This window comes from Schistocerca serialis, unplaced genomic scaffold (genome assembly GCF_023864345.2).
Source record: "Schistocerca serialis cubense isolate TAMUIC-IGC-003099 unplaced genomic scaffold, iqSchSeri2.2 HiC_scaffold_1121, whole genome shotgun sequence".
Taxonomy (NCBI): Eukaryota; Metazoa; Arthropoda; class Insecta; order Orthoptera; family Acrididae; genus Schistocerca; species Schistocerca serialis.
In genome coordinates, this window is record NW_026047317.1 from 25,001 (window position 1) to 35,000 (window position 10,000).

The 10,000-nt window shown below is 51.4% G+C and overlaps 3 non-coding genes across 3 annotated transcripts in view; all 3 read left to right on the forward strand.

Moving 5' to 3' along the window:
• The first annotated feature begins 6,707 nt into the window (after nucleotides 1-6,707).
• Nucleotides 6,708-8,612, forward strand: LOC126432072 (small subunit ribosomal RNA). The gene has a single exon (XR_007577858.1). It is a non-coding gene; the product is annotated as a small subunit ribosomal RNA (ribosomal RNA).
• A 353-nt stretch (nucleotides 8,613-8,965) lies between these two features.
• On the forward strand, nucleotides 8,966-9,120 carry LOC126432061 (5.8S ribosomal RNA). The gene has a single exon (XR_007577848.1). It is a non-coding gene; the product is annotated as a 5.8S ribosomal RNA (ribosomal RNA).
• Nucleotides 9,121-9,309: 189 nt separating this feature from the next.
• LOC126432083 (large subunit ribosomal RNA) overlaps nucleotides 9,310-10,000 on the forward strand; it is a 4,227-nt gene continuing 3,536 nt past the window's right edge. Inside the window, exon 1 of the ribosomal RNA XR_007577868.1 lies at nucleotides 9,310-10,000. This exon is cut by the window's right edge and continues 3,536 nt beyond it. This is a non-coding gene — a ribosomal RNA (large subunit ribosomal RNA).

A 10,000-nucleotide genomic window follows, 5' to 3' on the forward strand; every position in this document is an offset into this window, starting at 1 on the left:
GTCGTAATGTGCAATCCACACCTATAACTTGCGTTTCATGAAGAGTTATGTCCAATATGCGACATTCCCGCTGTCCCTATACATGAGCTGCGAGCTGTACCACGTACAAGCTACAGACGCGATCGCATTGCTCACTGTACGGATTCCCATGCCGAGCGATCAGCTAGGAAGCGCCCCATCCACGTCGGTACCCTTGGGCGTTGCACTCGCAGTCGCAAAAAACGTTGGGCAAATATATTTCTCCGATGCTGAGCGATCAGCTAGGAAGCGCCCCATCCATGTCGGTACTCGTACGCGTCGCACTCGCAGTCGCAAAAAACGCTGGGCAAATATATTTCTCGGAAGAGTAATGACAGTCCGAGCCTCCTGCGTGGGAAGAGTCTTTCTAGGCCCTGACCCACGGGAAGCGTGTAGCTTCCCCCATCCCGGACATTTCACGTCGTCACACTACCGGTATTGACTAATAGACTGATTGCTGATAATCATTAGCCACACACTGGGGGAAACGGCCGACAGGGGCGGCAACATAGTGGAGCCGCAGTGTCACTAATGTACAGAGATAGAACAGTTTCGACTGGAACCAGAGTAACCGTATACACGGCACTGATTAGTAATAGATGCAGAGCCATCAGAATACAGATAATATATACAACCGTCCCTATACATGCTGAAAGACTCTGCACACAATGAGAACCACACGTCAGCCAGACACTATCACACACTACTCTCTGCCTCTAACAGGCACACACACAATATCTAACCACCAGCATGGAAGAACATCCGGTGCATCCTCTCCGCCACATTACACAATCCACACTATCATAACCAGACCGGGAGGTCCACCCAGAAAACAGAATATCCCACCCTTCCGACATCCGCCATTGCTCAGCTAAGCCACGAACACCCACACATGTCCTACACAGGGGTGCACCCAACATCACAATACTGCCTCCTGTCACAGTACACAAACAATGGCAGGAATGAAAGACACAGATCTGCCACAACCTTGGAATCGGAGCGCCGCCTGTCATGAGCCACAAGTGCATCCTGACGTGACAAATCGGATGATCCCGCAGGCATGCACTTACGATAATCACTATCAACGAACCTGCCGCCCCCTCCCCCCCCAAAATACACCTTTCCCTACAACGTGTACCTTAACCTAAGCTATATTGTACCTTAACCTAAGCGATATTGTACCTTAACCTAAGGTATATCGTACCTTAACCTAACCTACATTGCGCCTTCACCTAACCTACGTTGTACCTTAACCTAACCTACGTTGTACCTTAACCTAACCTACGTTGTACCTTAACCTAACCTACGTTGTACCTTAACCTAACCTACGTTGTACCTTAACCTAACCTACGTTGTACCTTAACCTAACCTACGTTGTACCTTAACCTAACCTACGTTGTACCTTAACCTAACCTACGTTGTACCTTAACCTAACCTACGTTGTGCCTTAACCTAACCTACGTTGTGCCTTAACCTAACCTACGTTGTGCCTTAACCTAACCTACGTTGTGCCTTAACCTAACCTATGTTGTGCCTTAACCTAACCTATGTTGTGCCTTAACCTAACCTATGTTGTGCCTTAACCTAACCTATGTTGTGCCTTAACCTAACCTATGTTGTGCCTTAACCTAACCTATGTTGTGCCTTAACCTAACCTATGTTGTGCCTTAACCTAACCTATGTTGTGCCTTAACCTAACCTATGTTGTGCCTTAACCTAACCTATGTTGTGCCTTAACCTAACCTATGTTGTGCCTTAACCTAACCTACGTTGTGCCTTAACCTAACCTACGTTGTGCCTTAACCTAACCTACGTTGTGCCTTAACCTAACCTACGTTGTGCCTTAACCTAACCTACGTTGTGCCTTAACCTAACCTACGTTGTGCCTTAACCTAACCTACGTTGTGCCTTAACCTAACCTACGTTGTGCCTTAACCTAACCTACGTTGTGCCTTAACCTAACCTACATTGTGCCTTAACCTAACCTACGTTGTGCCTTAACCTAACCTACGTTGTGCCTTAACCTAACCTACGTTGTGCCTTAACCTAACCTACGTTGTGCCTTAACCTAACCTACGTTGTGCCTTAACCTAACCTACGTTGTGCCTTAACCTAACCTACGTTGTGCCTTAACCTAACCTACGTTGTGCCTTAACCTAACCTACGTTGTGCCTTAACCTAACCTACGTTGTGCCTTAACCTAACCTACGTTGTGCCTTAACCTAACCTACGTTGTGCCTTAACCTAACCTACGTTGTGCCTTAACCTAACCTACGTTGTGCCTTAACCTAACCTACGTTGTGCCTTAACCTAACCTACGTTGTGCCTTAACCTAACCTACGTTGTGCCTTAACCTAACCTACGTTGTGCCTTAACCTAACCTACGTTGTGCCTTAACCTAACCTACGTTGTGCCTTAACCTAACCTACGTTGTGCCTTAACCTAACCTACGTTGTGCCTTAACCTAACCTATGTTGTGCCTTAACCTAACCTATGTTGTGCCTTAACCTAACCTATGTTGTGCCTTAACCTAACCTATGTTGTGCCTTAACCTAACCTATGTTGTGCCTTAACCTAACCTATGTTGTGCCTTAACCTAACCTATGTTGTGCCTTAACCTAACCTACGTTGTGCCTTAACCTAACCTACGTTGTGCCTTAACCTAACCTACGTTGTGCCTTAACCTAACCTACGTTGTGCCTTAACCTAACCTACGTTGTGCCTTAACCTAACCTACGTTGTGCCTTAACCTAACCTACGTTGTGCCTTAACCTAACCTACGTTGTGCCTTAACCTAACCTACGTTGTGCCTTAACCTAACCTACGTTGTGCCTTAACCTAACCTACGTTGTGCCTTAACCTAACCTACGTTGTGCCTTAACCTAACCTACGTTGTGCCTTAACCTAACCTACGTTGTGCCTTAACCTAACCTACGTTGTGCCTTAACCTAACCTACGTTGTGCCTTAACCTAACCTACGTTGTGCCTTAACCTAACCTACGTTGTGCCTTAACCTAACCTACGTTGTGCCTTAACCTAACCTACGTTGTGCCTTAACCTAACCTACGTTGTGCCTTAACCTAACCTACGTTGTGCCTTAACCTAACCTACGTTGTGCCTTAACCTAACCTACGTTGTGCCTTAACCTAACCTACGTTGTGCCTTAACCTAACCTACGTTGTGCCTTAACCTAACCTACGTTGTGCTTAACCTAACCTACGTTGTGCCTTAACCTAACCTACGTTGTGCCTTAACCTAACCTACGTTGTGCCTTAACCTAACCTACGTTGTGCCTTAACCTAACCTACGTTGTGCCTTAACCTAACCTACGTTGTGCCTTAACCTAACCTACGTTGTGCCTTAACCTAACCTACGTTGTGCCTTAACCTAACCTACGTTGTGCCTTAACCTAACCTACGTTGTGCCTTAACCTAACCTACGTTGTGCCTTAACCTAACCTACGTTGTGCCTTAACCTAACCTACGTTGTGCCTTAACCTAACCTACGTTGTGCCTTAACCTAACCTACGTTGTGCCTTAACCTAACCTACGTTGTGCCTTAACCTAACCTACGTTGTGCCTTAACCTAACCTACGTTGTGCCTTAACCTAACCTACGTTGTGCCTTAACCTAACCTACGTTGTGCCTTAACCTAACCTACGTTGTGCCTTAACCTAACCTACGTTGGTGCCTTAACCTAACCTACGTTGTGCCTTAACCTAACCTACGTTGTGCCTTAACCTAACCTACGTTGTGCCTTAACCTAACCTACGTTGTGCCTTAACCTAACCTACGTTGTGCCTTAACCTAACCTACGTTGTGCCTTAACCTAACCTATGTTGTGCCTTAACCTAACCTATGTTGTGCCTTAACCTAACCTATGTTGTGCCTTAACCTAACCTATGTTGTGCCTTAACCTAACCTATGTTGTGCCTTAACCTAACCTATGTTGTGCCTTAACCTAACCTATGTTGTGCCTTAACCTAACCTATGTTGTGCCTTAACCTAACCTATCGTTGTGCCTTAACCTAACCCATATTGTACCTTAACCTAACCCATATTGTACCTTAACCTAACCCATATTGTACCTTAACCTAACCCATATTGTACCTTAACCTAACCCATATTGTACCTTAACGTAACCTAATTTGTGCCTTAACGTAACCTAATTTGTGCCTTAACGTAACCTAATTTGTGCCTTAACGTAACCTAATTTGTGCCTTAACGTAACCTAATTTGTGCCTTAACGTAACCTAATTTGTGCCTTAACGTAACCTAATTTGTGCCTTAACGTAACCTAATTTGTGCCTTAACGTAACCTAATTTGTGCCTTAACGTAACCTAATTTGTGCCTTAACGTAACCTAATTTGTGCCTTAACGTAACCTAATTTGTGCCTTAACGTAACCTAATTTGTGCCTTAACGTAACCTAATTTGTGCCTTAACGTAACCTAATTTGTGCCTTAACGTAACCTAATTTGTGCCTTAACGTAACCTAATTTGTGCCTTAACGTAACCTAATTTGTGCCTTAACGTAACCTAATTTGTGCCTTAACGTAACCTAATTTGTGCCTTAACGTAACCTAATTTGTGCCTTAACGTAACCTAATTTGTGCCTTAACGTAACCTAATTTGTGCCTTAACGTAACCTAATTTGTGCCTTAACGTAACCTAATTTGTGCCTTAACGTAACCTAATTTGTGCCTTAACGTAACCTAATTTGTGCCTTAACGTAACCCATGTTGTGCCTTAACGTAACCCATGTTGTGCCTTAACGTAACCCAATTTGTGCCTTAACGTAACCCATGTTGTGCCTTAACCTAACCTATATTGTGCCTCAACCTAACCTATATTGCGCCTTAACCTGACGCACGTTGTCGCTGAACCTGCTCTGTAATTGTTATGCAACTCGTTAAATTAGTGTAGTGTTGCCTAACCGCAACCCTCGCAATATAGTTCGCTATTCGCACTGCCCGGTCCCCTGTGTATCGCGTCATGTTAAACACCTTGCAGGTGTTGCTGACTTTCCACATGCTCCTGCTATACACTGTAATGTGGATAGCAGCAGGACGTACATGCCCCCCCCCCTTCCCCCCTGCCTTCGCAAGCTGGTCGTTGAGAAGTTTGCATGTTCAATGCCCTTCGCATGCCGACGTACTCAGCCTACGTTGTGGTACGGCCTGTCACCTGTCCGCCGATGTACGCAAAACCCACAAACTGTACTGCACATTGGTCCGTATGTACTGAATGATACATCGTGGCACATGTGTGACCGTACGACGACTGCGCCTAGCAACGGCAGACCATACAGTCCAAATATTGTGCACGCAGCTACGTGTCGTCTCCCTATAAGAGCTGGATTGCAGTGTGGTACGCCATTCAGACGTGTGGGAGGAACGGACGCCCTGGATGGCGATCAGCATGAGCAGTCTGTTGATGTAGTGGAGCGTGTATTCGGACGTAGTCGTCTCTTCTCACACACCGTGATAGCATGTTGCACCGCGTTCCACATCTGCGACATCCTGCAGAGGCCGGCTGACAGTCGTTCGCGCAATGGACACCGCATACGTACGGGGGCTACCTTCCACGTGTTCTCGAGGCGTGCACATGTTGTTGCGTCTATGTGGGCAGACGTAGTGTGTTGTGACACCTGACACAGGCATGCAATACTCGTTGCAAATGGCGATGGACGTCTACGTTTGCTGGTGACGTTACGCAAATGAACAACAGGTAACCCGTTGTGGTGCGGTTGTTCTCGCTAGAGGTGAATCAGTGTTGGCGACGATCGGTCGAGCTATTAACCGGTTGTTTCAGGGATACCCACCATGCCCACGAACGTGAAAGGGGACCCACCATGCCCACGAACGCGAAAGGGGATCTGGGTGTGAGGCGATACGCGGCGGTGGCTGGGTGGGACCGTCCCCGGCCGGTGAGGGGGGGCCGCCCGGCGTGCTGGCAGCGCGGTGCGTGGGCGCACGCGCTACAGCCGGCTGGTGGGGGCGGCCAGTGGCAGGCGCGCCGGCCGACGGACGCGGCAGGCGGCGCAGCTGCGCGCCGGCGCCCCCTGCTCGCGGCGCCTTGCGGCCAAAGTAGGTCCTCGCGGGCCCGGTGCGAAGCGCGGTGGCCATCTGCAGTGTGCTGGTCCGATTGAGGACTGTGTGCGCTGAGGATGCGCCGCCGCCCGGCGCTCGGCGCCGCGACGCCGTCTGCTGCTCGGTCGCCCCAGCGGTTCTCGCAGGTGGTTTGTATCGCAGCTGTGCGGACGTGTTGGCGCGTGCGCTGTGCTGGGAGAGTTCGCTTCGGCACCCAAGTGGGGCTTTTGTCCTTCTGTGGCGCTGGCGTTGGAGCTGCCGGTCACCGTAGGTGGCGCGTGTTGTCTCCCGCCGGCAATGCCACGACAGCACGCTCCCGGGCCTCTGTCGGCAGCGGCAAGCTCAGTTGGGAGCACGGGTGGTCGCACCTAAAGCGTCTACTCGCCTAACTCCGGGCGATTGCGCCTCTCTCGAACCCGACCAAGTACTTAGGACGGCGCTGCGCGCCGCCGGGACCTGAGAGGGTTTCGAGGTGTGTTGTGCAGGGGAGCTCAGCCTCCTCCTGTTTGCAGAATAATTGAGCGGACGCTTGCGTGTTCGCGCGGGCCCCCGGGACACACTCCCGGGCGGCCGGCTGCTCAGCTCTAGTTGACGCAGCTCCCTGGTTGATCCTGCCAGTAGTCATATGCTTGTCTCAAAGATTAAGCCATGCATGTCTCAGTACAAGCCGCATTAAGGTGAAACCGCGAATGGCTCATTAAATCAGTTATGGTTCCTTAGATCGTACCCACGTTACTTGGATAACTGTGGTAATTCTAGAGCTAATACATGCAAACAGAGTCCCGACCAGAGATGGAAGGGACGCTTTTATTAGATCAAAACCAATCGGTCGGCTCGTCCGGTCCGTTTGCCTTGGTGACTCTGAATAACTTTGGGCTGATCGCACGGTCCTCGTACCGGCGACGCATCTTTCAAATGTCTGCCTTATCAACTGTCGATGGTAGGTTCTGCGCCTACCATGGTTGTAACGGGTAACGGGGAATCAGGGTTCGATTCCGGAGAGGGAGCCTGAGAAACGGCTACCACATCCAAGGAAGGCAGCAGGCGCGCAAATTACCCACTCCCGGCACGGGGAGGTAGTGACGAAAAATAACGATACGGGACTCATCCGAGGCCCCGTAATCGGAATGAGTACACTTTAAATCCTTTAACGAGTATCTATTGGAGGGCAAGTCTGGTGCCAGCAGCCGCGGTAATTCCAGCTCCAATAGCGTATATTAAAGTTGTTGCGGTTAAAAAGCTCGTAGTTGGATTTGTGTCCCACGCTGTTGGTTCACCGCCCGTCGGTGTTTAACTGGCATGTATCGTGGGACGTCCTGCCGGTGGGGCGAGCCGAAGGCGTGCGACCGCCTCGTGCGTGCTCGTGCGTCCCGAGGCGGACCCCGTTGAAATCCTACCAGGGTGCTCTTTATTGAGTGTCTCGGTGGGCCGGCACGTTTACTTTGAACAAATTAGAGTGCTTAAAGCAGGCAAGCCCGCCTGAATACTGTGTGCATGGAATAATGGAATAGGACCTCGGTTCTATTTTGTTGGTTTTCGGAACCCGAGGTAATGATTAATAGGGACAGGCGGGGGCATTCGTATTGCGACGTTAGAGGTGAAATTCTTGGATCGTCGCAAGACGAACAGAAGCGAAAGCATTTGCCAAGTATGTTTTCATTAATCAAGAACGAAAGTTAGAGGTTCGAAGGCGATCAGATACCGCCCTAGTTCTAACCATAAACGATGCCAGCCAGCGATCCGCCGCAGTTCCTCCGATGACTCGGCGGGCAGCCTCCGGGAAACCAAAGCTTTTGGGTTCCGGGGGAAGTATGGTTGCAAAGCTGAAACTTAAAGGAATTGACGGAAGGGCACCACCAGGAGTGGAGCCTGCGGCTTAATTTGACTCAACACGGGAAACCTCACCAGGCCCGGACACCGGAAGGATTGACAGATTGATAGCTCTTTCTTGATTCGGTGGGTGGTGGTGCATGGCCGTTCTTAGTTGGTGGAGCGATTTGTCTGGTTAATTCCGATAACGAACGAGACTCTAGCCTGCTAACTAGTCGCGTGACATCCTTCGTGCTGTCAGCGATTACTTTTCTTCTTAGAGGGACAGGCGGCTTCTAGCCGCACGAGATTGAGCAATAACAGGTCTGTGATGCCCTTAGATGTTCTGGGCCGCACGCGCGCTACACTGAAGGAATCAGCGTGTCTTCCTAGGCCGAAAGGTCGGGGTAACCCGCTGAACCTCCTTCGTGCTAGGGATTGGGGCTTGCAATTGTTCCCCATGAACGAGGAATTCCCAGTAAGCGCGAGTCATAAGCTCGCGTTGATTACGTCCCTGCCCTTTGTACACACCGCCCGTCGCTACTACCGATTGAATGATTTAGTGAGGTCTTCGGACTGGTACGCGGCATTGACTCTGTCGTTGCCGATGCTACCGGAAAGCCAAACTTGATCATTTAGAGGAAGTAAAAGTCGTAACAAGGTTTCCGTAGGTGAACCTGCGGAAGGATCATTACCGACTAGACTGCATGTCTTTCGATGTGCGTGTCGTGTCGCGCAACACGCAGCTACCTGTACGGCTCGCAGTAGCCGTGCGCCGCGTGCGGAACCACGCGTTCGTCTCAAAACTAACGGCAATGTTGTGTGGTACGAGCGCTGAAGCGCTGGAGCGGCTGGCCTGCGGCACCTGGCGCCTGGCGCCGGTTTTGAATGACTTTCGCCCGACTGCCTGTCCGCTCCGGTGTGGAGCCGTACGACGCCCATCGGCCGTGAGGCCGTTGGACACTGAACGCTGGAACAGGGCCGCCACACGCCTCAGTCCCGCCTATGCAACTGTCTCGAAAGAGATGGTGGAAACTATGAAAAGATCACCCAGGACGGTGGATCACTCGGCTCGTGGGTCGATGAAGAACGCAGCAAATTGCGCGTCGACATGTGAACTGCAGGACACATGAACATCGACGTTTCGAACGCACATTGCGGTCCATGGATTCCGTTCCCGGGCCACGTCTGGCTGAGGGTCGGCTACGTATACTGAAGCGCGCGGGCGTTTGCCCCGCTTCGCAGACCTGGGAGTGTCGTGGCCGCCTGTGGGGCCGGCCGCGTCTCCTTAAACGTGCGATGCGCGCCCGTCGCCTGGCGGTTCGCATACCGGTACTTACTCGGTAGCGTGCACAGCCGGCTGGCGGTGTGGCGTGCGACACCTCGTACAACGACCTCAGAGCAGGCGAGACTACCCGCTGAATTTAAGCATATTACTAAGCGGAGGAAAAGAAACTAACAAGATTCCCCCAGTAGCGGCGAGCGAACAGGGAAGAGTCCAGCACCGAACCCCGCAGGCTGCCGCCTGTCGTGGCATGTGGTGTTTGGGAGGTCCACTACCCCGACGCCCTCGCGCCGAGCCCAAGTCCAACTTGAATGAGGCCACGGCCCGTAGAGGGTGCCAGGCCCGTAGCGGCCGGTGCGAGCGTCGGCGGGACCTCTCCTTCGAGTCGGGTTGCTTGAGAGTGCAGCTCCAAGTGGGTGGTAAACTCCATCTGAGACTAAATATGACCACGAGACCGATAGCGAACAAGTACCGTGAGGGAAAGTTGAAAGAACTTTGAAGAGAGAGTTCAAAAGTACGTGAAACCGTTCTGGGGTAAACGTGAGAAGTCCGAAAGGTCGAACGGGTGAGATTCACGCCCATCCGGCCACTGGCCTCCGCCCTCGGCAGATGGGGCCGGCCGCCCGCGCGGAGCAATTCGCGGCGGGGTCGTGTCCGGTTGCCTTTCCACTCGCCGCGGGGCGGGGCCGTTCCGGTGTGCGGTGGGCCGCACTTCTCCCCTAGTAGGACGTCGCGACCCGCTGGGTGCCGGCCTACGGCCCGGGTGCGCAGCCTGTCCTTCCGCGGGCCTCGGTTCG